Genomic DNA, 26342 nt, shown 5'->3' on the forward strand with positions numbered 1-26342 from the left:
CGTCAACTGAAGTTAAATAACTATTACAACTTTTCAAAATGTTATGAAAACTTCTTCTTGAAGTTCTTTATTTCTCTGCCATGGTTAATATGATCCTATCATTCCGTACGTATTTAATTTGTACTCTTCATTTTACGGAAAAAATCAAACCTATCAAAGTCACCCCGGCTATCAAAGTCACCCCGTTTTACGGTACTTTAAACGAATATTTTTCTCTGATTAAAGTGATCAATTTTAACTTAAAAACTATATTTTCTGCAAAGACTGTAAAAATAATGAAATTTTGGTTTTCCAAAATCTTTTGAAATAGTGATTATTTGATAAATATATGAGAAATCAATAGAATACTATTTAAAAATATCTATGAAAATTTAAATTATTGTTGAAAGGAAATAAAACAGAATTTTTCTATTGAACCACCTGAATAAAGGATGTTTAATGTCTTTTCATTAAATGTCGATTCCTTTTAATTGCATTGTTATTTCTGTACATAATTTTAGTTTATTTTTGGCCCAATATTTAAAACAAAACTAATTTCAGTCCTGAATTTGAAGTCAGCAGCAGTTGGTCAAGTCTTTGAATAATTGAGTTAATAAATTCAATGGTTAAGTAGAAAGTTTTTAAGGATACACGCAAACCGCCAATGAATTATTTTAACTGTATCAATTTCACACATTAGTAAGGTAAATTATAAGTAACACATTATTCAACCATTACACAATTTAACTATAAAAAGTTGCACTCAGTAAACAAAAATTTAAAAATCGAAACAGAGTGTAAAAAGCATCACTATGACTGATTTTCTCATACTTTTTTATTTACAAAATTGGTCTTATTTATTTAAAAGCATGTCAATTTTTCAAAAGTTAAGTTTGTTTCTACAACTCTTGAATGAGGAAATCGCAAGCCATTAAACGTCAATATAGTGATCACAAACAAAATAAATTTAAACAATGTTTCATGTTTTTTCATGGAAAATCTGTAGATAAGAATTATTTCTAGATCGTTGACCTCTAATTAAAATTAGTGAATTAATGAAAAAAAAAAACTAAGCGAATTTTAAAAGACAAAAGTTGCAACAATGATTCACTCTCTATTATGAATGTTGAATAAAGAGTGTCCTGCTCGCGAGAACTGCTCGATTTTGAGTTCCTCCCTCAACGAAGCACTCACTGCTCAACCAGCAACAAAAGAACTCACTTTTTCCACAGCTTGCTCCAACTGCTCGTAAACCAACTGCTCACCCACAGAGCACTCACCTCCCTCTCACGTGCGCGAGTTCCCACTCCCAAAATCAACCCCCAAAAATTTCTCATTGGAGCACCCGATTCGAGTGGTAGAAATGACAGTTCTCCCATAAGGAATACATTGTAGAAAAAAGCAAAAACTGCTCGAATGGAAATGCTCCATCAAAAAACCCAGCCAGCATCCGGCTCCCACCAGCAAGTTTCGAGCAGTTCCCAGTCACGTCACCCACTCAACCCCGCGAACCCAGCAGCGCTCGTCCTTGTTCGGCACGGTCCAACTTCGGCCCCTCGAATCCGTTATGCCAGGCCGGGGCCAGAACTTCGCCGCGCTCTCTCATTTTCTTCAGTGCGCTCGTGTTCGTCCTCCAAGCAACAACGCCAGCCGGAAACTTCCGCGCGCGTCATTTCCAGCTCGCATTCCGACGGTTTTCGAAGCCACCGTGCACAGGTCAGTGTGTCGGCCCGCGTGTGCGCGTGTGTGTGAGGTGACCGAGTGACATCCGAAAATACAGAACCGAACGAACGGAACCGACTCGCGACCTTCCCTCGGAATAGAACCTGAACAGCACCGGAGTTACGGTACAGCGCGGGAGTGTGGTTCCGGGATAACCCATGGTGTGGACCGGATGGGTGGGGGGGGGGGGTAGAGGGGGAGGTCCTGCTGGATGACTGCAGAGCAGCTGTTTTAACCCCTTCCGAAGCTCCCGAAGGGGGGAGGGGGTCGTCCCTCAACATGGTCCGTCGTGTGGATGTTGTGGACGCCTGCAAGTTATGCAAGCCGCGTGACTTGGCCGTTTTGTGTTGTTTGAGGGGAAGGGAAGAGGAGGGGGGCTCTAGTGACCCCAACCCGTGGAGTACTCGTACACAGCAGTACATTAAAGGGGTTCTTGGGGTTGGTCAACTCCAACCAAGGGGCGGGAGGGGTTAGTGCTTTTTGTGTACAATTTTCTCCTGATCTGTGCTTGTTTCAGTGTTTTTTCGAAGCAAAGAAAAAACGGCTTCTACTGCAGAAAATGTGCTAGCCCGAAAAGGCTTGTCAAAGTTGTCGATTCTCGGAAGAAACCCGTTTCGGCACTGTTTCACAGGATGATCCGCTGATGGTATTTGGTTACGGCTTGGCATGAAGAGGATAACTCGAAGAGAGGAAAAAAAACAGCAACAACTTCAAGGAATAAGTGCAGGAAGTACCTCGTCGTCGGTGCATTACGCCATGTGCGCCAACATCAAAGGAAGAGAGCTCTGTGTGGTGGATCTTGTTGCATGCAAAACTGCAACGAAAGTTAATTCGGAATGCGACAAGCCGTGATGGAATAAGAGCGCGTGATCCCAGTGGATGACCACTTTGAGGTTTGACGTCAACTTGGCAAGGGCGAAAAAAAAAATCTCCCGGAATTTAACTCGAGAAAAGCGCCCAACCGTGAACGTGGTTGGACATTCCGGGGATGCTTGTGCGAAAGATGCGGTGGATTTTTCGTGGAAGAAACCTACCGGCGCTGGTCATGGTCAGCGGTGCTGACGTTCAGCCTTTTCGGGGCAGACACGGTTTGGCGATGAATACCGGGAAATCTGTAGCTGGGAAAATTCGGCTCGCAAGAATATTTTACAAAGTGAATGCTTTAGATTTGCGGAAAATGGTAAAATTTTATAGGCAGCTTCGAAGAAGAAAAACTCCATGATTTTTTTTTTGCGAAAATTTGTGACGAAGTCATTGAAATATTATTCATTCTTTTTCACATTGAACACTGTTGATTTTCAGTGGTTTAAAATCAATTTTAACTATTTACCAAAATAAACTTTTTTATCAAAATTAACTTTTTACCAAAGCGCAATTCTAGCCCAAAACAGGAAATTTTTAGGTTCTTTTTTCTCCACCCTTTCCGAATTTCAATTAAACTTTGTAGACATGTTATCCTTTATTTAGATAAGCCATTTTTGTGTATAAGGAGCCAGTTTCACTCGATAATGGCATTTGAGAAGGGCATAAGTGTTTTCAATATGTTTGTAATTCGGAATTTAAATATCGCTGAATCTCAAAGGCCGTTGCATCGTATCAAAAATTGGTCAAAAACAAACTTGTATGAAATTTGACGGGTTTTCCGAGAAAAATACACTGAAACAAAAAAACACGCTACTTTTATGTGATTTTTTTATTTTTATGCTTAAAATTCAAGGTGATCCCACGATTTTTTTTCGCTCTAAATTTTTGTGAAAATAGCCTAAGATGTTACAAAAAGACTCACGAAAAATGCAGGATGGAGCAACTCACCTAAAAAAATACAAAAATCATTTACTGAAATTGTTTTCTTTGAAAAATGCTCTAATCGTCAACATTTTCGGTTTTTTTTTTCGATTTTCCAGACAATTTTACATAAAAGTCTCCATATTGACCACTGTTCTATGTCCATTGTCCAATCCATGTGAAGTAACAGCGGGTTTAAAAATAAAAATGTTGAAAAAAATGGTTTTTTGATGTTTTTTGACCACTTTATAAAATAACTCGTTTTTTGATGATTTACTATCCAGGTTACTACCTTCCACAGAATTACACTGAAAAAAATATTCTGTTTTCAGTTATGAGCAATGCAATTAGCTTATATCTGTAAGCCCATACTTCCAATTGAAAGACCATCGTATGGGAAATTGGACGAGCTTTCCGGTAAACATATTAACGAGACTGAAAAATCAAGTCTGTCACATAGAAATTGTCAAAACCCAGTAAAAAAAACAATTTTATCCACATTTTTATGTATTTTTAAAGTTATAGTTTTGTCTGAAAAAAAATCTCACAGGGGTTTGAAGTTAGAAAATTTCATGGACTATATAAGGCTGCGGTATTTACTTGTAGGCCAGTCGCAGATTTTCTAATAGTTTTACGATTATTTTACTTTTAATACCCTAGACTTTTGCATTATAGGCCTACATGATGGCACTTTTTGTGATCAATTTTTACATATGCGGGAAATTCCACGTGAGTTTGAAGTATTGGAGTTGACAATTTGTGTTACCAAAGTATTGCCCATGGTCCAAAGGCAAATCACCTGATTTTAAGATAGGATTGGAATTATTCAAATCAATAAAGTTTATTTTTGTTTGCTTTTTTGAAAATCATGCCGCTCGAAGTCATGTCATTTAGCTGAAATTCAAGTTTAAATCGCTATCTCTAAGTAAACCAAACAAAAACGTTGCCTTGAAAAAATCAATCAAAAACTTAAGTCAAACTTGTTGAACAACAGTACGTATGACCACTGGGTGACCATTTTAAGTCAGATAGTTTGTTGTAAGAACTGCTGCGTAATTCTTCGTTTTTACAAATAATTGTGATGTTATATTTATTGCTTTAACCCTCCCCAACCCAACCCCGCCTTTAGACGGGCTTCAATTTAAAAAATCGCCAAAAATCCATTTTTCAACCAATTTTTGATCTTTAAAAAGCATTGGAAAGAAGTACTCTTAAAATTTCAGAAAATTAATGGGTTGGAAGTTTTACTTGTTTTATGTGACTTTGCCAATGTTTTTTAAAAATGTCATTTTTTTTGGGGTCAACTTTGGCTGTGTTTTTTACTAACATTTTCGATATTTTTAGTACAAAGAAGTATGCAGTGATTTTTCTAGTGCCCCAGACTTTACCTCTACGCATTTATTTACAATTTAAATGATAATGGTGCCATCTTATAGCAGAAAATGTGAAAAACAAGCAAAAAATTGAAAAAGTGACTGTAAAAACATATGGTTGAATAGGCCAAATACTACCAAAAACAAACATCAACTAAACAAGATAAATGCAAATTAAAATACTAAAAATGAAACAAGAAAAACATAAAACAAGAGAAGTAAAATTTTTCGTAGAATTAAAGATGCTCAAAATGATCTTCTGAACACGGGAAAAATAGAAATTTCCGAAAAAAAATTTGGGCAGTAGAGAGTTAAGACAGGAGTGGTCAAAGTTTTTGACTAAATTTAAAAATAGCTATTTTGTCGGCCAATATACTCAAACCCCGATGGTTTGACACTAACTGTTGTCAAACGAACGGGGTCACTTTTTAGTTTGACACCCCTTGTACACGGAGTTCACACACACTACCAAATGTTTGTTTTGATAGTGTGCGTGAGCGCCGTGTAAAAAGTGACAGTTGGTCACTTTTTAGTTCGACTTTTGATTTATGTCCCACGACTCTGCCTTGAAATTATTTTTTTGTGAAATCACAAGCTTTTACAAAATTAATCTATGTCATGAAAACCATTAAAAAAAATCAAAAACAGTGCAGAAAACGTATTTTGATTTATTTTAAGTTGAGGCCGCTGCAAATATTTTATGAAGTTTGTTTCGAGTTGAAATAAAAAAAAAATTGCACCATGGCCATGGTTTCAGCATATGAATAAATTATTTTTTTTGAAATGCATTACACACCAGCCTCGTGCTATTATTAGTTTTCAAAATAACTAACCACCAACGAAAAAAAAATCTTGGAGAAAAAAATCTTTTTGCGCTACCCTACATGTCAATTTCTCAAAAATTATAACTAAATATTTTTAAATGAGCCCAATCATGCTAATCATGATAAGTAGGAAAAATGCATTTCAAATTGTTTTTTTTTATTAGACTTCTATTTCTATTAACATTTTGAAGTTATTTGAAAAAAAATGTTTTCTCCCTGGTTTTTTTGGGCGATTTTAAATGGGTGGGGGGGAGGAACATAAACTCTGAAAAATATTTGCAATGGCCTAACTGCACTTTGAACTTTTTAACAAAATTAATGTTTCAGATTTTTTAAGGCAATTTTTTAAGGGGAGATCAACATTAGATTTGAAAACTTTATTTTTTTTATTTTACTTGCAACTGTTCAATTAATGAATAAATGCATCTAAAATTTTTGGAATCCTTTTTTATTTTTTTTTATCCAAATTCATCGGAAATTGATCATATTTATAAGAAATTCAACACTTTATTTGAAAATTGCCTTGAAATGAATTTTGTTGCAAGATACCAAAATATATGATTGAATTCAAATTGCAGATGCTTTCTTATGTTTTGTTATTTGTGATTTTTAGTAAGCACCAATGCAATTAAATAATAAATTCAAAATTTCCAATCAAAACATAAAAATAAACAAAAAATAATACCTGATGCTAAAAAAGTTCAATTATAACATTTGAAACAATTCCGTATAATTCTTATGAGGCAAAAAAAGAAAAAAACTGATTTCGCTCTTTGTAGTTGTGCTTTTTGATGTAAGTGCTGAAAATATGAAGTCAAATGGATGCTGAAAAGTACTTTTCAGTACTGTTATTTTTGGCGATAGAAAGCTGACCGATTCGTCATTCGTAATGACAAGAAAAATAAGTAGTTCCATAACGGGTTTGGACTTGGGCTTCAATACAATACCTTAATTTTTCACTTTATTATTGCGTTGTAGTTAAGCCGAGTGCAAATCCCTTAACGACGATGAGCTTTAATTATTTACTGTAGAATTAAATGGAACAAATGAACAGTGCTGCAATCATTATGGGCTTTTCATGTTACCAAGCCATGTACTACAACATTTGATTGTCGTTTCCCTTCTGGATTCGATTCATCAAGGACCTGGCCTAATGGAATGTGAATATTTTCGTTTCAAAAACATGATAACATTAGTTGATTAATACATTGTTTCCGAAACTGCTTTTAAATGAGACCCCAATACTTTTCAAGAGTTTTCTCCTAAGGAACAAAGTGAAATCAACTTTATCCCTCTTAAGTTAAATTCGATATGTAATCCAGCACAATTCAATTCTGTAGAAAATTCTATGCTCCAATTTATTGATGTTACAATTTCATAACGCAAATGGTTTCCTGTCAAGCTCAATAGCCTAAATTTGCCACCTTAACAAAGCCCATCATGGCCCAAGAAAATATTCAATTTCACCCCGCAAAGAAACGGTTCTTCAACGAAATGGCCAACATTTCGATCCGTTCGCCCGCAAATGTGTGCCAACCAGCATGGTCCGTTTCTTTCTGTTCTTTTTTCCGTCTCCTCCAACTGGGTTGTCAACAATAATACCATATCTGCAGATACAAATCCCTCACCGTTTGTTGCCACCACCAGCACCATGCCGGTAGTGTTTTCTGTTTGTCTATCAGCCAGATCGTTTCGAGGTCCTCGTACTACATCCAGGCTTCCCCCTCCCGCTCCATTCACCCCATAAGCGATACATCATGGTTCGTTCCAATTTTACGACTGATTGGCAAAATCCGCTTCATCCAACCGGCACAATTTCAGGACGGACCGACAAAGACGAAACCAATTTTTCATCTCGAGCTTTTCTTGCTCGAGCTTTTTGCCTGCCCACAAAAGGGGGCCCACCCGATGAACTGGTGGACTTAGGGAGGAAACACCGTTTTTTGACAAATTTTTAAGCTGTTGAAAATATACTTTCGAAAAATCGATTTTGTACTAAAGTGTTGAAATTTTCAAAAAAAAAGAAATAATTTTAAAACTTAAATATAACTCGAATGAAATTTTAACAAAAATCTTAGTTTCTGTGCACCACCACCTCACATGCCAAACATCCATCTATTGACACACATATGTTTCGGCTGGTTTTTATTTCATCTTCTTTACCCACAAGTCTTAAACCTTGCTGCAATGATAGACACAAACACTAGCAAAGCTGGCAAATTTTTCAAGGATTACCGCATATAAAACCCTTTCAGTTTTCCTTCTTCTGGGCCAGGCTTTTCCCCGGGTTCGTGGTCGTGGTCCTTTTGACTGCTGCATCATCGTCGTCGTCGTCGTCTTGTGTGTAGTTCCAACAACAACAGTGCAACAAGAAGCGAGCTTTTCCTCGAGAGTAGAAGAAAAGCCATCAGCAGCACATTGTGGGGCGAGCAATGCAACTTTATTTCTTCTCCCTCTTTTTACACCGACTTTGGGGGCTAGGAAAAACTTCTTGGGAGGGGTCAACGGGTGATGATGGTGGGCAATGTGCCAAAAAATGTTTGCTTAGCACACCGCACAAGACACTTGAAATTTCGACATTGGCTGTGTTTGCGGGTTTTTTTTGCCGTGTGCTTGGTCGTACACGTGTGACTTACTTCGCACGGAACAGTCTGGCTGGAATTACTGGCGCGGGCCATGTGTGGTTTTTTGGTCGAGGTCTTCAAGAGCTGTTCCTTTATTTTTTGTGGTTTAAGATATCGTAGCACTGTAAAGACGCAAATATCTTACTAGTTGGAAATTATTTTTACGGAACAACGTTTTCTCCTCTCTTTTTTGCTTAATAAAAATAAAAATGATATTTCAAACGGTTTCAGTGTTTAAAATCATCTTAATCTGATGATAAACAAGACTCTTATTAAGATTGCTTAAGTGTAATTTAATTGCATTTTATAAACAAAACATCTAACATAACATAAAGTACATCGTACAAAAAGTAAAATTTTAGAGGATTCAAAATTTGATTCTTCAATATTAACAATGAACTTTTCGTAAAAACCAAGAGTGCAATTCTCTACAAAATCGGCCAATTTCGACCATTTTTATATTTGGTCCTTTTTGACTTGTCATTTTGTGTTATTTGTTCACCCATGAGCAATTCTTTGAGATTTCGGTCATTCGATTCTTTTTGTATTTTTTAATCCGGCTGAAACTTTTTTGATACCTTCGGTATGTCAACAGAAGCCATTTTGCATCATTAGTTTGTTCATATAATTTTTCATATAAATTTGACAGCCATACAAAAATGATGTACGAAAATTAAAAAATCTGTATCTTTTGAAGGAATTTTTTGATCGATTTGGTGTCTTCGGCAAAGTTGTAGGTATGAATAAGGATTACTCTTTAAAAAATGATACACGGTAAATATTTTTTTGTGATTTTTTAATTTCACTTTTTGTCACTAAAACTTGATTTGCAAAAACACGTTTTTTTATTTTTTTATTTTCTGATATGTTTTAGAGGACATCAAATGCCAAATTATAAGAAATTTTCAGAATAGGCAAAAGATCTTCGACTGAGTTATGAATTCTGAACCAAATGATTTAAATAAAAATCGAAATATTGGTCGCAAAATTTTTTCAACTGCATTTTTCGATGTAAAATTAAATTTGCAATCAAAAAGTACTTTAGTGAAATTTTGATAAAGTGCACCGTTTTCATGTTTTAGCCATTTTCAGGTAACATTTTTTAAAATAGTCGCAGTTATTCATTTTTAAAATAAGTGCCCATGATTGCTCACTTTTGAAAAAAATATATTAGAAAAGCTGAGGAAATTCTTTATATTTTTTTTTCAACTTTGTTGATACGACCCTTAGTTGCTGCCATGCAAAGATTTAAAAACAGGAAAATTGATGTTTTCTAAGTCTCACCCAAACATTCCAAAAGGGCGTAATATTGAATGTTTGGCCCTTTGGAAATGTTAGTCCTGATCGAATTTTTTTTTTAATGTGCACCGTTTTCAAGATATAGCCACTAAAGTTTAATTTTAACTGAATAATAGCCGTTTTTCGATTTTTAGAAATAGTTTCCATGATTGTCCATTCTTGAAAATATTTGTGTCGATAATTTCTGAACATTTCAAAACATAATTGTTAAAGAAAAAAAAACATAGTTTTATAAGTTAAATCCAAGCATTCCCACATTTTATAATGCCTATTTCTCAGCAACTAATGGTCCAATTTTAAATGATGAAAAATGTTTGTGTATTTTTTGATCTCTTTGGAAAAAATATTTTGATAATTTTGAAATCAAGACTTGTGATGAATCAAACGTTTAAAAATATTTTTAGGCTTTTTTAATGTTAGGCCAAATATTTTTTTAATTGTTTTTGCCAATTCAATTGCAATGTGAATTTGTATAAACTATACCAGAAAATGTTTTAAAATAAACACATAGAATATCATGGAAATTGGCCATTTTTTAGTCAAAAAAGTGTGAAAATTTAACTATAAATTTTGTAAAATTAATCTCGTTTCCAGTGAAATTCTTCTTTATAAAAAATATTGCGATAATTAGTTTTTATTATTATAGTTATTATTCCATGACACTTATCACTTTCCATTTTTTTTTTCAAAAAAATTGTGCACTACATGCTTATGATGTTAACTTTTTAACTAAAGAATTTTTTTTCTCGTAATCATACGATTTTTTGATAATGCACTTCGAACACCTCCATTTACGTCCTGTTGACTTACAAAACAGCATTATTCAGTCTTAAATTTGACATGTGAGTCATTTCTTGTCAACACTTTTGGACTCGACCTTCACCAAACTTGTATGGGAATGTTCATCTATCGATAGTTAACAGGAATCCAAAATTTGGTGCCGATTGGACCATAGCTCTATTTTTGGCACCGCCCTCTTTTTTGAGGATTTTCAAAAAAAAAATCTTTTACTCATAATTTTACAACTTTTAGATCAAATGACTTTCTTCAGGTTGCTTTTAATAGAAAACAAGCCTTACCCGACAAACTTCGTTCTGCCTTTTTTTTCGTTTGTTGACGTTTTTAACTGTTTAGCTTATTCAGCCTCCTGTGATCAAAATTTGTTTTTACGTAACTTTTCCCATACAATCTGCAGATTTTCCGGAATCGGTTCCAGAGTGGCCAAAGTTGTAGCTTTTTGGTGTAAGAACTTTCCTTGGACTTATACGAACCCAATGCAACAAAAAATACAAAATAAATTTACATTAAAAATCAATGAAAACCTCAAAGTAAAGTAAACCGTTGTTTGATTGGGCGAAATAAAGCAAACGGAAGTGGACCTATCAAACCGTCGCCGTCGTGCTAACTTGTCAGGCGTGCATTTTGGGCCAAATTGAGTTAAGAACGCCATTTGTACAGCTAATAATGCCTAACCTTTTGACCTTCATAGATCCCCAAAATTCGATTTCAATCCTTAGATATTCAATAAAAACCGAAAAAACTCCGTGCATTTTTGTAACTTTTCATATGAAAGAAGTTTCAATCTTGTCGTGCTATCTTGACACAGCCTAAAAATTGATGTAAGTGCGACAATTGGCCAAAGCGATTTCAGGTCAGAACGCGTTTGACACACGTTCAAGTTAGACTACCGTAAACATTTGTAATTATAACTCGGAACTCCAGTAACCAACTTCATCAAACTTCTGGACAATGCACAGAATGGTCAGCCAAACAAAACGTGTTTGTTATTGTTTACAATGCGTGCTCTAGTTTTTGTTTATTCAAGGTCAAACATTAAAATGCGTTTTTCTCGGAACGTCGAAATGGCGGGTGCGACAAGATAGCAAGACAGCGTCGAAATGACGAAATTACCATGGCCATGAATAGTTTAGAATAGATTCTCGTCATCAAAAAATTTTACCTTGGGGTTTTCATAGGTTTTTATGTAAAGTTGCCAAAGGAACACGATGGCGATTAAAAATTAAAAAATATCAAAAATGGCAAGCTAAATGTGTAAAAAAATATATTGGGGGCATTTAAGGGTTAGAATTTCATTATTATCAAACTCCTTGGAAAATTTCCCATATAGTGCAACCAAAAGAAAGTCATGAACTCTTTAAGGGGTTACATACATGTAGAAAATAACAAAATTACATATTACAGAAAATTCACTGAATTTACTAAAAAGATGATTTTCAATCACTCCTGAAAGTTTCTCGAAGATATTTCATGACTGAACTGAGTAAGAGACGATTTAAGTTCACAATTTTGCCATGCGCAAAGCGAACTGTCAAACTTTGTGAACGTTTTTCTCTAAACAAGGAGTTGATTTACGGGTGCCACGATATCTCGAGATGGGATGGACCAAATTGGCTGAAATTTGGGGTGAAGACTCCTAAGACATATCCCGTGTGCATGACGGAGCCCGATTTTGAAATTTGAATTTTTTTTTTTTTTAAGTACAAAAATCAAAAACTGACGTTTTTTATATGAAAAACATAACAATACTTTTATCTTTTTTTTAAATCAAGTTTTTGAAAATCGGCCTTGGTACATCAAAATGTATTCATATTTATTTTGTTAATAGATGAAAATGTACATTTAAATGCCCTGCAAAAAGATTATAAAAAAGTTTAAATGTGTGCTCACACCAACCTCGGACATTTTTGACGATTTACATGTATGTAACCCCTTAAGATGTAAAGTTAAGGAGCCATTACACTACCGCAAACAAACTTGCACTTTTTCGTATTTGACAGTTTGCCATACTCGCAAATTTGTTGCGGCAAACTCGCAAACAAGGAAAAATCTATGCAGGCTGACGTTTGTACAAACAAATCCAGGCAAACAAACAAAGAAGGCAAACCAGCAAACTGTCAAAAAGTTCAAATTTGTTTGTTTGTTTGCCGAATTGTAATAACTCCTTTATGAGTGAAAAAAGGGAAAATCGTCAAAACAGAGGGCATTCCAAAAAACGAGGGATGTTCCAATCGGCACCAAACATGGGACTTCTGTTAATTTGTTCCAAATCAGTGAAGGTCGAGTCGAAAAGTGTACCCATTTGACATGGAATGACCCATATTTAGAATCCTCAAATAATTCAAGCTAAAAGATGCAGAAAGCAAAAACTTCTGCAAATCCATGTACATGTACGCAGTGAAAACGTCGGCTTGTTCAAACAAAACCGCTCTGTTTCACCTAGAACCCACGTTCATACACGCACAAATTTACCGGCACTCAAAAAAAACCCCTGTGCAAGAGACAACATTCGAAGAAAACGTGCCCACACGTGTGGCACACGTGCTGTTTGTGGCGGCGGTGGGTTGCGAATGTCAGCTGGCAAGTGAAGCAGCGATAAAAGTCAAAATGATGTGGGTGGCAGAAAAGGGTGTGCGTGTGTGTGTTCCAAGAGCTTGGGTGAAATAAATTATTTGACTAATGGTCTTTGCGGCACGCCCTTTTGACTGGTAGAGAAGCAGAATTGCTTTGAGTTTTTGAAAGATTTTTAAAATTAATTCAATTATTTGTAAATTCTTCTAAATCAATTTGAAACCATTTTTAAGTATCAAAAATTTGCATTCTTTAAAATCATTTAACATTCCGGAAAACCCTCATCGCAATGGATTGCGACTGAGCTCGACCTTCCCCGGGGGCAATAAAAGAGCTTTCTGGCCACCACCACCAACCAACATTCAACACCTTCCCCCTCTTTCCCAGTCGTCACAACTCACTTCCGTTGTGCCCCATTTGCGGTTTCCGGTCGTGGAAGCAGTGATACTATCGCGCAGATTGTTAGGTTAAGGTTCGCGTTCTTCAACGTTCGTTTTGGCGTATTTTGGCGCCCCTTCTTTTTGAGGAGGACACACGTGGGGGAGGGGGTTAATGTCAAGGAGGTGGGTGTGAAAGTGGGGAGCCCTGATTTGAATTTATACCAACTGATTGTGCCCACAGGAGGGGTAGGATTGGGTGGAAACGAAGAAGATGGGAAAGGTTTAACTGACACAAATACAGACAGATACACCTGCCAGGTGGCTTGTTAATAATGATTAACGGGGGTGGTTGGATTTTCCTGGAAGGAGGGTGTTTTTGAGCACATTTTTGAGCGAACAAATACCAAAAGTGCAGAGCGATGTTAGCGTCTCGATTACCCCCAGAATTTGGGGGCATTAAACATTCACCGGTTGAGAGCTTTTGCTCGTTGACGGTGGTTTTTTGTTTGGAAAATTTACACACCCAGCGCAAGATAATGTCAGTAGGTCGAGGCATGGTAATTTTGGAGGACGATGAAAAAATGTGGGGGTGTTGAGTGAAAGTATCGTTAGGTCGTTTATCACAATTTTACTATCTGGAATTTTGATTTTAAATTAATAATGACTTTTTTTGTTAATTGATAATATTTATTTTCCGCATAATTGCTGAAATGTGATAATTTAAAAAATAACGTAAATTACCTGATATTCAAAAATCGAAAATTCAAATCAAATTATTTGATTTACAGCATTGCCCTGGCGTTCTCGATTGCGATTCATATTTTTTGTACTTTTTATTTCAGTATTCGCTGTTTAATTTTATTTATTATATATAGATTTACATTTTTTTAACTGAATAGCATACTTCTGGGTAAAAAAAACATCTTATCCTATCTTAAAACTAAAAACAACACTGAAATATTCAAATCACTAAAACGTGTAAACTACGAACTATATGAACTAGTGATAATCAATACTACAATCTTAAATTGGCATCCAGTCAGCGTCACTGTTTGAATAAGTATTGAATATGGGTCATTCCAGGTCAACTGAGTACACTTTTGGACTCGACCTTCACCGATTTGGACCAAACTTAGAGGGAACGTTCATCTATCAATAGTTAACTGAAATCCCAAGTTTGGTGCTGATTGGACCATCCCTCTATTTTTCGCACCGCCCTCTTTTTTGACGATTTTCTAAAAAACTTTTTTTTCTTTTAATCATAACTTTGCAACTATATGAGCAAAAGACTTTCTACAGGTTGCATTTTATAGAAAATTGTCCAAGGAATTCGATAAAAATAAATTGTTAACCCTTAAATGCCCACTAGTATTATATTTTAACGTTTTAAGTGTTAAAATTCAATTTTTACCAATTCCTTATATTTTTATTTGTTTTATTTTATCACCATTGTGTTTCCCGGACAATTTTACATAATAATCAATGTAGACCTCAAACTAAAATGAACTATTGGCGAGATACAGCGATTTTACTGAAAAAAGTCCGGTTTTTATATGTGAGAAACTTACTTCGGAATTGAATTCATAGGACAGAGGGTCGAGTCCAAAAGTGTACTCAGTTGACCTGGAATGACCCATATGGAGTTTTGTTCTACAAACATTTTTTAAATTATCAATTATCTCTATCTATGTCACTATTTCCAACTGTGACAAATCGTCTCAATAGGGACAGCATATTTTACAGCATTAAATTTGGAAATCGGTGTACATTTTATTTTGATGGTCTCTTCTTTTAAGGCAGCTCTGAAGAGAAAGAGTCAAGAAATAGCATTGATAGGCAGTTTGTGCATAAGTACACTAAAATTACAAAAACATCCTTAAAAGTCAAATTAATGCTATAACGGCAACAAATTATGCCTTAAAATGTCTATAGATTACAAATTATTCAACTGTTCACTATTTTCACAATCAAATCTGAATGTCTAAAGCAAAACAACAAAAAAAGAAAATTACCGAGATTCGGGAATTCCCGTTTTTGGAAAAATCCCTCATTCCATTAAGATTTTGAAGATTTTTGACAAATATATTGTTGTTTGCTCTCACATTCTTTTGGGCTGTCATAATATTTCAAAAATATTTGCCTTAGTTTCAAATCTCTAACATTTTCTCAAAATTATTTTATAAAATATTGAAATTTATGCAGAATTTAGCAAAGCTTCGATCTGCATTTGGAATTTATTATAAAAGAATCAAAATTCCACGTCGTTTTCACAATTTTTAAATTTTAATAAACTGCAGTGTGGGTTAGAAACGAGGATCTTTTCAATATTTTCACTAGATAACAGAAATTGTAGTGTAATATACATTTTTTTTTTGCTAAATAATGTATTTTTTTTAAATACTCATATTCTTAAAATTTTAAGATTTGAAACTTTGTACTTTTTCAATCAATTGAATTTCAAAATATACAATATGGCTATTCAACGACTCAAAATGTTGTAAATATTTCAAAATATTAAAGTTTTAATTGTGACTCAACTAATTTTTTTGTCACTCAAATTTTGCATCAAGCGTGAAACGAGAAACATTTTTTTTGTTTGTTAAAATTGTCCAGACTATAACGTGTAAATTTATGTACATTTTCTGACTTTTAAAATTTTAAGTATTTTGGGATATTTTTTTGTTTAAAAAAATGGAACACATGGTTTGAATATTAATAATAATTAGTGAACATGTGCTGAGATATTTTGATTATAAAAAGACCAACATCAATTTATAGTTGTTTATGAATTTTGGAACCCAAAATCAAAAATAGATGATGGCCTTAATTTTTCATCTTTTTTTTTGTCATACTTGTATAATTTCTTTAAAATTTATGGGTAATTCTCTACCAACTCACACGAAATCGGGAAAAGTTGCCCCGACCCCTCTTCGATTTGCGTGAAACTTTGTCCTAAGGGGTAACTTTTGTCCCTGATCACGAATCCGAGGTCCATTTTTTGATATCTCGTGACGTAGGGGCGGTACGACCCCTTTCATTTTTGAACATGCGAAGAAAGAGGTGTTTTTCAATAATTTGCAGCCTGAAACGGTGATGAGATAGAAATTTGGTGTCAAAGGGACTTTTATGTAAAATTAGACGCCCGATTTGATGGCGTAGTCAGAATTCCGAAAAAACGTATTTTTCATCGAAAAAAACACTAAAAAAGTTTTAAAAATTCTCTTTTTTCCGTTACTCGACTGTAAAAAAATTTGGAACATGTCATTTTATGGGAAATTTGATGTAGTTTTTGAATCTACATTGACCCCGAAGGGTCATTTTTTCATTTAGAACAAAATTTTTCATTTTAAAATTTCGTGTTTTTTCTGACTTTACAGGGTTATTTTTTAGAGTGTAACAATGTTCTACAAAATTGTAGAGCAGACAATTACAAAAATTTTGATATATGGACATAAGGGGTTTGCTCATAAACATCACGCGGTTTTACGAAACAAAGTTTTGAAAAAGTTACTTTTTACGTTTCTCTTTGTTTCGTCGTCCGTGTCTGTCGCGGGTGACCATGAACGGCCATGATCAACGACGACCAACTTTTTCAAAACTTTTTTTCGTAAAATCGCAATAACTCGTGATGTTTATAAACAACCCACTTATGTTTATATAATAAAATTTGTGTAATTGTCTGCTCTACAACTTTGTAGAACATTGTTACACTCTAAAAAATAACCCTGCCAAGTTAAAAAAAACACGAAATTTTAAAATGAAAAAATGACCCTTCTGGGCCGATGAAGATTCGAAAAGTAAATTAAATTTCCCTTAAAATGACATGTTCCAAAAAAATTTACAGTTGAGTAACGGAAAATGGCAGAGTTTTTAAAACTTTTCTTGTGTGTGTTTCCGATGATAAATACGTTTTTTCGAATACGCCATTGAATCGGGCGTCTTATTTTACATAAAAGTCCCTTTGACACCAAATTTCTATCTCATCACCGTTTCAGGCTGCAAATTATTGAAAAACACCTCTTTTTTCACATGATCAAAAATGGAAGGGGTCGTACCGCTCCTCTGCACGAGATATCAGAAAACGGACCTCGGATTCGTGATCAGGGACAAAAGTTACCCCTTAGGACAAAGTTTCACGCAAATCGAAGAGGGGTCGGGGCAACTGCTGTGTGAGTTGGCGGAGAATTACCCAGCATGCAATGTAAACCATAACAATCTAGTTATGTTTGGTTTACCATTCTGTGCAATGTCCCGAAATTTGGTTGAATTTGGTTGTTTACGGTAATCGAGATCATACTTGTGTCAAACGCGTTCTGACTTGAAATCCCTTTGGCCAGTTGTCGCACTAACAACAATTTCCAGAGTGTGTCAGATAGCACGACAGGTTGAGCCTTCTTTCATATGAAAAGTGACAACAATGCCCGGAGTTTTCTCGGTTTTATTGAATATCTTAAATCGAAAGTGATGCATTGAGAGCTGCACAAAATGGCGTTCTTCACTCAATGTGACACAAAATGCACGTGCGGCAAGATAGCACGACAACGACGATTTGTCAAAGCTTTTCATTTGGTATACACCTCTAGGTGGATTCAACCAGGGTTTTTGTTTTCTATATTGCAAGAAAATACAACCCGATCTCATTACAATATTTATGAAAAACACAATCCTTTCATTAATGCAACATTGTCGGTGGAACATACAAAAAAAAATACTCACAATATCGACAGCTGCCAATTTTCCCAAGACCGGACCCATTTTCGGCTCAACGCAATTCACGGCGAAAAAAAGTCAACGAAATAAAAACCAACCTTCAACTTAACACACAAAACCTCGTTGTTTACGCTGTCCCAAGTTGCATTTACCTGAAAATATTAAAAATAAAAAAAAAACAAGACGAAAAAACCCCAGCCCAAAATCCCTACCCTAGCATAATATTCTCGCCGGATGATCCGGCACCACGCAGGCACGGTTGGCTGATCCTTGCACAATATTCGAGCCAGCCTTTGCTTCTTTCCCGGTGTGGAAACCTTTTAAAATTTTAATCATACCCGGAAAAGTTTGCTCTGGTTTTCCCCGCACAACCCTTTTGCGCCCACCCTCCAGCTCGCCTGGGAATTAAAAGTCCTGTCTCCGGCTGAAAAGCTCCCAGCAAAAAGTGGGTCAGTATAAACAATTAGCCCAAAACAAAGGACACATCCTTGGCTTGCGTGTGGGTGGATGGGTGTGTGTGTGTGTGTGTGTGTGTGTGTGTGTGTGTGTGTGTGTGTGTGTGTGTGTGTGTGTGTGTGTGTGTGTGTGTGGGTGGGTAAAAGTACAGGTAACCAAGCGAGAGAGTTGGGGAGAGGAGGAGTGGGGTCTTTATTGAAAATCTCAATCCCGTTGCACACACTCGCACACACACATAGGGAAGACCCATCTCTGGCTGCTGCCGGATAAACACAACAGATTAAATTTAAACTTGCTCCTTTCCCGGGCAACTTTTCCACTGCGCAGCACACTCATCACAATATTGTCCTACCTTGTTTGGTTCGCCTTTTCGCTCCGGTTTTGTTGTCAAACAGGATGGTCATGGCCTGGAGAGGAGTTGCAAAGCGGGGAAGACTGTCAGTGACGTCAATTTTGTATTAAATTTTATGTTATAATAAGTTTTATTTTGAAAAATAGCACATTGAAAAAAGGATTATGTTACTAGAATACATTTTTGAACATTTATGCATTGCTAAAGAAAAATGTGAGGTTATTATGTTACAGACATAACCAGTATGAAAAAAAAAATGCTTAAACAAAAATGTTCGTTTAATACAAATCTAAAAAATCTGAACTGTGGTAAATTCTGTCAGTATATCAATGTTCATTTCTAGTTTGAAATTAACCATCCACTAAGGTGTTATAACAATATCAATATTTATTTCTAATTTTCAAAATTTTGAACAATCATTACATCTATGATTCTATTAAAAATATTCCAAATATTCAAATATCAACATATTTTTTCCTAAAATTTAACGTTTTGTACTGATCTGTGGTCCCAAAAATTCAAAAATTACAAAAAAATTATAAATAATTTACAATAGATTTCACAAGGTTTTCAATAAAAGGTTCAATTTAAGTCAATAATTTTTTTGTTCTCTCATTGTTTGGAAAATTTTGTATCGAGTTTTAAGATTTGAAGTTTTTTTTACGAGAAGAGCAGAATTCTACGAAGTTATTTTTTTCAAAATTGATATTTTTATGTTTTTTTTAAATCAATATGTAATAATTTTTGACCAAACTTGGATTTTTTTTGTTTACTAAACCTGAAAATTAATTAAATTTCATTACAAATTGAAAAAAATCTAATTGCTTTTTTAATAAATACAGCAAAGAAACCGTACAAATGATCAATTTGACGTAATTATTTCAATTTGCTCACTTTTAGGCTGGAATTTGTAAGAAACACCCTGGTTAACAATTTTCAACCAAAAAAATTTAAGGCACTATTGAAAACAACTTTTGTTTGCCTTCCTCACTGAGGTAAGGCTATAATCCTGCTCTAAAAATGAACTTTTCTCAGAAAATTCGTAGACCCACCTTCATGTATACCTATCGACTCAGAATCGAAAACTGAACAAATGTCTGTGTGTGTATGTGTGTGTGTATGTGACCAAAATTCTCACTGAGTTTTCTCAGCACTGGCTGAACCGATTTTGGTCAAACCAGTTGCATTCGATTTGGTTTAAGGTCCCATACGTACCTATTGATTTTTATAAAGTTTCGATAAGTAGTTCAAAAGTTATGTATATAAATGTGTTTTTTTATTTATCCGGCTGTTAGATAAGTGATCGGAAATCGACTTAAATAAATGTTATAAATGGTTCGTTACGTAATCGAAAGACCTTTCCAACGAGTCCAAAACATTGAGAATCTGGCAACCCTGTCTTAAGTTATGGCCACTTAAGTGCTATATATGCACTTTTTTATTGCTGACTTTAAGAAAAACTAGATTAAAAAATTGTCCAATCCCATCGAATCGCCAATTGTTGGTAAAGAGTGAGGACGGCATCAACCATATAGGTGGATTAAGGTAGTTTGTAACTTAGATGGACATGGTTTGACACAGCTCAGTACATGTTTTAAAATTTTAAATCATGGAGAAGTCATATTGGTTGAAAAATATTTGAATAATAAATTGAAGTCGTATTAATTTCTCCCCGATTTTCAGTATCGCCATTTTAAATCCTCTGCTGTTTGGAGACACTCAGAAGCTTTGATTTTTATAAAATAATTATCTTCAGCAATGCCAAATCATGGGCATTATTCCAAAAAGTTGCAAATTTTAAAGAAATTTTAACTTTTTAACTTTTTAACCGTTTAATTCAAAATTCAATTTTTATTTTTAGACATTATTTTGTTTTGACACCGAGAACAAACCTTCTTATTTCCAAAATTTTTAAAGTGCTCATCTAAAGAGTTCAACTCAGTGAATACAATAATTATTTGAAAAATGGGCGTGTTTGATAAGACTGTGACTTTATTTTATGAAAATTTCTTACTATAACCTACCATTGCCCGAAGAAATCAAATCGTTCTGAAAATGCCTACTTAAGATACGAAAATCAACAAACTATTCTTGTACTAACAGTAAATTAATCAATAGACATTTTTAGGCTTTGTGGTGGGAAAACTGTCGCCGTTTATACACCAGCTCGAACTGACAAAATTGCACAAGTGCTTCAAGGCTATAAATACTCATTAGATTCCTGATTTTCGAAAAAAAAATCTCAGATTAGGAAAAAAATATTTCAATACTAATTTTGATGTATTGATTTTTATCATTTTCAAATAATATTGAATTGAAATAATTTTAAGATATTAATTTGATAAATTATTAATACCATAGCATAATGACAGCTCGCACCACTAAGTTTGTAAGTTAGTAAGTTGTAAAATTATGGCAGTGGACATAGGAAAAGTTCTCATATGCCTTAGTTAGTTATCAAATTAAGAAAGTACAAAATTAAGTGAAATAAATTCGGCCAATTTCGTGCCTGATTCTCAAACCACAGATTTTCAGCAGAGTAGCTTTTGTTTGAAATTTGAATAAAATTTCCATATCGTCTGCTGTGTGCTATCTTGTGACATAGACCATTTTGGTCGAAAATGAGTTAATGATGACGTTTTGCTATACTTAACAAACACTGCAAGATGCTTTAGCCCGATTTTGGAAACTCGCTTCCGTTTCCCGGATATCGCAATACACACTTGTGACATAGACCATTTTATCATCAAAATGATCGTGCATACTTGTGACACGTCATACATGTTGTTGGAAAATGTGGAAAAAAAATCTTGTTTTTCACAAATTTAACTTGATACACACTTTCTAAAGGCAATGCAATCTTTTGTTTTTGAAAATATATTGATTAAGTCGGTTAAACTATTGATTTAAGCCTATTTTAGTTTGTATGGAAATTCTGTGCACACCTGTGACACGTAGTACAATTTTACTTTCGAAACACACTTGTGACACGTGCTTTTCAAATTTTTGTTAAAATAATTTACTGTATCCTTTAAATGGTGTTACAAAATTAGTTGAAACTTGGAGCGTTTGTTAAGCGATAGTATACGAACCGATTGCTTCAAAAAGTTAGGCTCTATCATTCATAGTTTTGAAATTATTTATCATCAAACTTTAAAAATCAATTTTCTCGAATAGAACTAAATGGTTGTTGTCACAAGATAGCACACAACAGACGATATTCTTAAGGAATCCATTAACATTTCTTTAAAAATGTTCCTTCTAGTTAGAGTTTGATTGACAAATTTAATGACATTTTTTAATCATAAAATCATTCTTCATGCTAGAAAAAATCTTACTTATTGAAAGCAATGATTCAGTCGAGACGCATGGTTGCTCAATATTTAAAAAAAACTGTAAATTGCGCCAGAGCCACAATTGTTCAACTAAATTTTCCTAGGGACACGATGCTGAGGTAAAAAACGAAATGAAAATAAACGAAGTTAACTTTATAGCTATCGGCCTCTGCAACTAGTACCAACTATAAAGCCTTCCTTTTATCCGCACAAAAAAGAGTTACAAACATTAAAAAAAAAAGCTTTAATACTGGTTCCATCATTTTTAATAATGACGCAATTATATTCAGTTGACTGCACTTCGACTTACTTTAAAAAATTTAAGTTTTTGAAAAAAAATATGTTGCCCGCTGATTTTTCAAGCCAGCATTGAAGAGGGCAACATAAAACATTTAAAAAAAATCCTTTGCAACGGAATTTATTATAAATAAAGGTAACATTTTAAAAAGGTTTCATAAATTTGATAAAAAAAATCGTCATAAAGATTTAAAAAACACAGATTCTCCCCTTCAACACACTGTCACCCAGCAAAGTGATTTTTTTCGTTAAAAATCGTCTCATCTTTGCAATGATTCACACATGCCTGAGCCATTTCTGCACTGATATGGTCTAACCAGACCGGTACAAGCAGACACAAAACATGTGAGAAAATTGCCAGGCCAAGTTTAAAACAAAACAAAAAAAGATCCTCCCGCACCCAACCAGCCCCTGACGAAACCTCCGTCAGACAGTGTGTGCTCTCACAATATGCTTTCCAGGTGACATGGTCGACACACAGGTGAAATGTAGGCCGTATGTTTTGGATCTCGGGTAAAAACGGGGAGGAAGCAATCTGTTTCAGCCAGTTTCTGAGTGCGAGCCGGGTGGCCTTTAAACGACGGATGGTGGAAAATCCGACCGGAAAAGTGGAAGTTGGAGAAGAGGGAGGAGGGTCGACCATTCTCCCTTCAGTATTTGCTACTGTCAGCATCCGTAGGCATTGTGTTTGCCTAACCCGTTTCCGCATCCTTCGACAATCCCCTGCAAATGGGCTCTCCCAGTGAAAGGCAAAGAAAGCCAAAAATAAAAGCATCTACCGGGAGAGACCCTTTTCCTGCGAGATCCCGCTTTTGTTGATTTTGCCCCGACCTGCTTGCCTTCAAACCGGTTGCGGAACGGATTCCGTGATTGGGATTGGCTCGGGGTGGCCTGGGCGGTTCTGGTACGTGGTGTGCATCGACCGGAGGAAAGTGGGGTTGGTTTCGCATCTCAGGTAAAAAGTGAGAGATTTGTAAGGTAACCATTGTAAGAGGTTACTAGGGTGGTTGGAATTGCTCACGGTCTTAGAGATGCAATGAATTTCCAAAATCAAAAACATTTATTTCAAAACGAACAACGCCTAAAAGCTTTGACAGTTAAAAATTTAATTAGTTGAATAAATTATATTCAAAAATTTCCCTTTGAACATAGCAGACCTTCGAAGTATGTATTTCATAATTTTGTAATGTTTTAAATGTCGCATGCCAATTTAAGTAAAACACCCCACAAAACGCAAAGCTTAAATTTGAAACGCAGAACGGCAGCAAAAAAAAATAAAAAATAACATCCCCTTACATAAATATCGGTTTCGCCCCATTATTTGTACAACCGTTTGACTTTTGATTCGACAGATTCTGCCCTCCTCCTCTCTCTCGAATCATATTTTCGTTTCGGGTTCCCATCGTTCAAGCACTCCTGCAAATGGCCATTATGGTCGAATTTAATGATGCCATTTCGGAGGATTTTTTTTGCCCTGCTCCTCCTTGTACTCCCATTTCACATTTCCCATTGGGGGAGAGAATGTGGGCAGATCCGGAGGACCATCCAAGGATCATGACACGCCCTGGAGGGTTGTTCGGGAGGTTGGGTCTGGAGCGGAAGGAAAGAAGAACAAAAAAACCTGGTGGACGTTTTTCCCGTGTAATTGGGAATACATTGGCAATTCGCCAGCCAACGTGACGTCTCTATCGATTGCGGCCGATTTGGGATAATGGAACTTGACACGATCAAGTCCAGAATGTTGGGGGGTGAGTAGGGGAGTGTTGGTGGTTGGAGGGAAGAAATGCAATAAATAAATAAATTCGATATCTGTGTGAACCGAGGCGGGAAGAACGAACATTTTCCCGGAAATCTACATCAATCATTCGTTGCATTGGAGTGTGATGAGCGGATATATTTTTTGCTGTTGATTATGATGCTTATTTCCAAGAAGTCATTTTGGTCTGAAATTTCATTAGAAAATCAGCAATATTCTTCTACATATATTAAAATTATTTAAATGACATTTAACAAGACAACCAAATTCAACTTAAAGCTTATTATAATTGACAATTGAACAAATTCTAGAATTCTTTGGCAATTTTCTCGTCTGCAAAAAAAAACCGTAGTCAAACGTGCTGAAGAAAAAAACTAACTTAATCCACCTATGTGGTTGGATCCTTCCTCACTCATTACCAACAATGGGTGATATGAAGGGGTTGGACACAAATATCATCTATTTTTTAGATCCGGAATAAAAATGTACATAAATATCACTTAAGTGGCCATATCTCAAGACAGGGTTGCCAGATCTTAAATGTTTTGGACTCGGCGAAAAATTTGGTCAAGTTCCGATTAAAAAAATCTGGGAAAATCTGGCAGACAAAAATCTTACAATTTTGAAAGGAGGAGAACACAGAAGTTATGCATTAAGGTGAAATGGGTTGACAGCGCCATATTGAACCCCGACACGAGTTTTTTGAAAGAAGTCAGTCGTAGTTTCAACAAGTTCTGTGGGTTGCAGGCGATAAATGTAATGATAGCAAGCAATCTGTCGAGTTCAGAAACTGATTTCAGTTGAACGGGAGTTGTCTAAAAACTGGCGTCCCGTTTTACCTTAATACAAAAGTTTGTAGAATTTAAATGATTTAATTGATTTTTTGGCTTCGAAAATGTTGAAATTTTATTTTCACTTAAACAATTGTCATCTAAATTTTTTAAAAAAAATATTTAACTCGTTCATTTTACCCGTTCAAAATCGGCATAAAATGAAAAATCTGTCATGATCTGTAAAAATCTGGCAAAGATAATGATTAATCTTCATTCTGGCTGGCACATGAATAATCTGAAATTCCAAGAATTATTTGACTTACTGGCAACCCTGGTTTTAGGTCTTATCCATTTAACGAATATTGATTTGAAAAAAAAAACGTTTTCTTTTTTTCTTTTTCAAAAACTCGTGAAGAATAATTGAAAAAATGGGCCGCGAAAACGGAAAATTTTAAATAAATTTCCCGGAAATTCCCGGTAAATTTAATATTTATTGAAATTTATGGTTCTGATATATATTTTGCAACAAAATTGTATGGAACAGCGTTTTCAATGATTTAAAATAAGTGTGAGGATCAATTGATATCTTAACTGAATGTAAAAAAATCTTACAACTTCAAGAAAATAGAAATTTTTTTTAATTTTGATGAAAGGTTTTTTTTATCAAATTGTTTAAACAGTGAATGAAATTTATTCATACTGTAGAAGCATAACATTTTTTTAAAACTTGCTTCTGTGACCAGTTTGAGAGAGTGTGATAAAGAATAACATTAACACATAAAAAAAATTATTAAGAAATAATATTTTCCATGAAAATTATTTGTTCAAGAACAAGTCATACTGGTTTTAGTATTTTTTTTGTTTTGTACTTGCAAATCTAACTTCTTGTGTTTTTTTTACTCGAGGCAACTCATTTTTTTGTTCAAAAATTTGAAGCAGGTTTTTAAAATATGTTTGCATCAATTGAGCACCTTCCAAACAATAAGAAGTTGTTACTTTTTATTGGTTTTATTTTTGGTTTTCAGTTTAATAAATTACTTCTCTTAGCACAAAATTATGATTTAAATTATACGATAAATTGAAATCATTCCACAATCAGTCTTCCACTTTTTTAAACAAAATAAAAAAAACAGATTCAGGGAGATTTTTTTTAAATGGAATCACACCCATTATTCGTTTGAATATTTTAATATTTTATATACATTAAGAGAGATTTTTTTATTTTCAGTTTTGAATTTGAAATTAATTTTTTCATGCCATGAAATTTTCTTAGCATCTGGTTTAATTCCATTTTAATAGTTAATTTCT

The 26342-nt window shown here is 34.7% G+C and overlaps 1 protein-coding gene across 7 annotated transcripts in view; it reads left to right on the plus strand.

Moving 5' to 3' along the window:
- The window catches only part of LOC120416326 (tyrosine-protein phosphatase Lar), a 441119-nt gene that overhangs the window by 183047 nt on the left and 231730 nt on the right, over positions 1-26342 (plus strand). Inside the window, exon 1 of one of the 7 annotated variants that reach the window (XM_039578051.2) lies at positions 1601-1826. The exons of the other annotated variants lie outside the window; for them this stretch is intronic. The gene's annotated coding sequence lies outside the window, so the exon portion shown is untranslated. Of the gene's footprint in view, positions 1-1600; positions 1827-26342 lie in introns of those variants that run through there. 7 annotated transcript variants of the gene reach the window in all.

This window comes from Culex pipiens, chromosome 2 (genome assembly GCF_016801865.2).
Source record: "Culex pipiens pallens isolate TS chromosome 2, TS_CPP_V2, whole genome shotgun sequence".
NCBI classification, from domain to species: domain Eukaryota; kingdom Metazoa; phylum Arthropoda; class Insecta; order Diptera; family Culicidae; genus Culex; species Culex pipiens.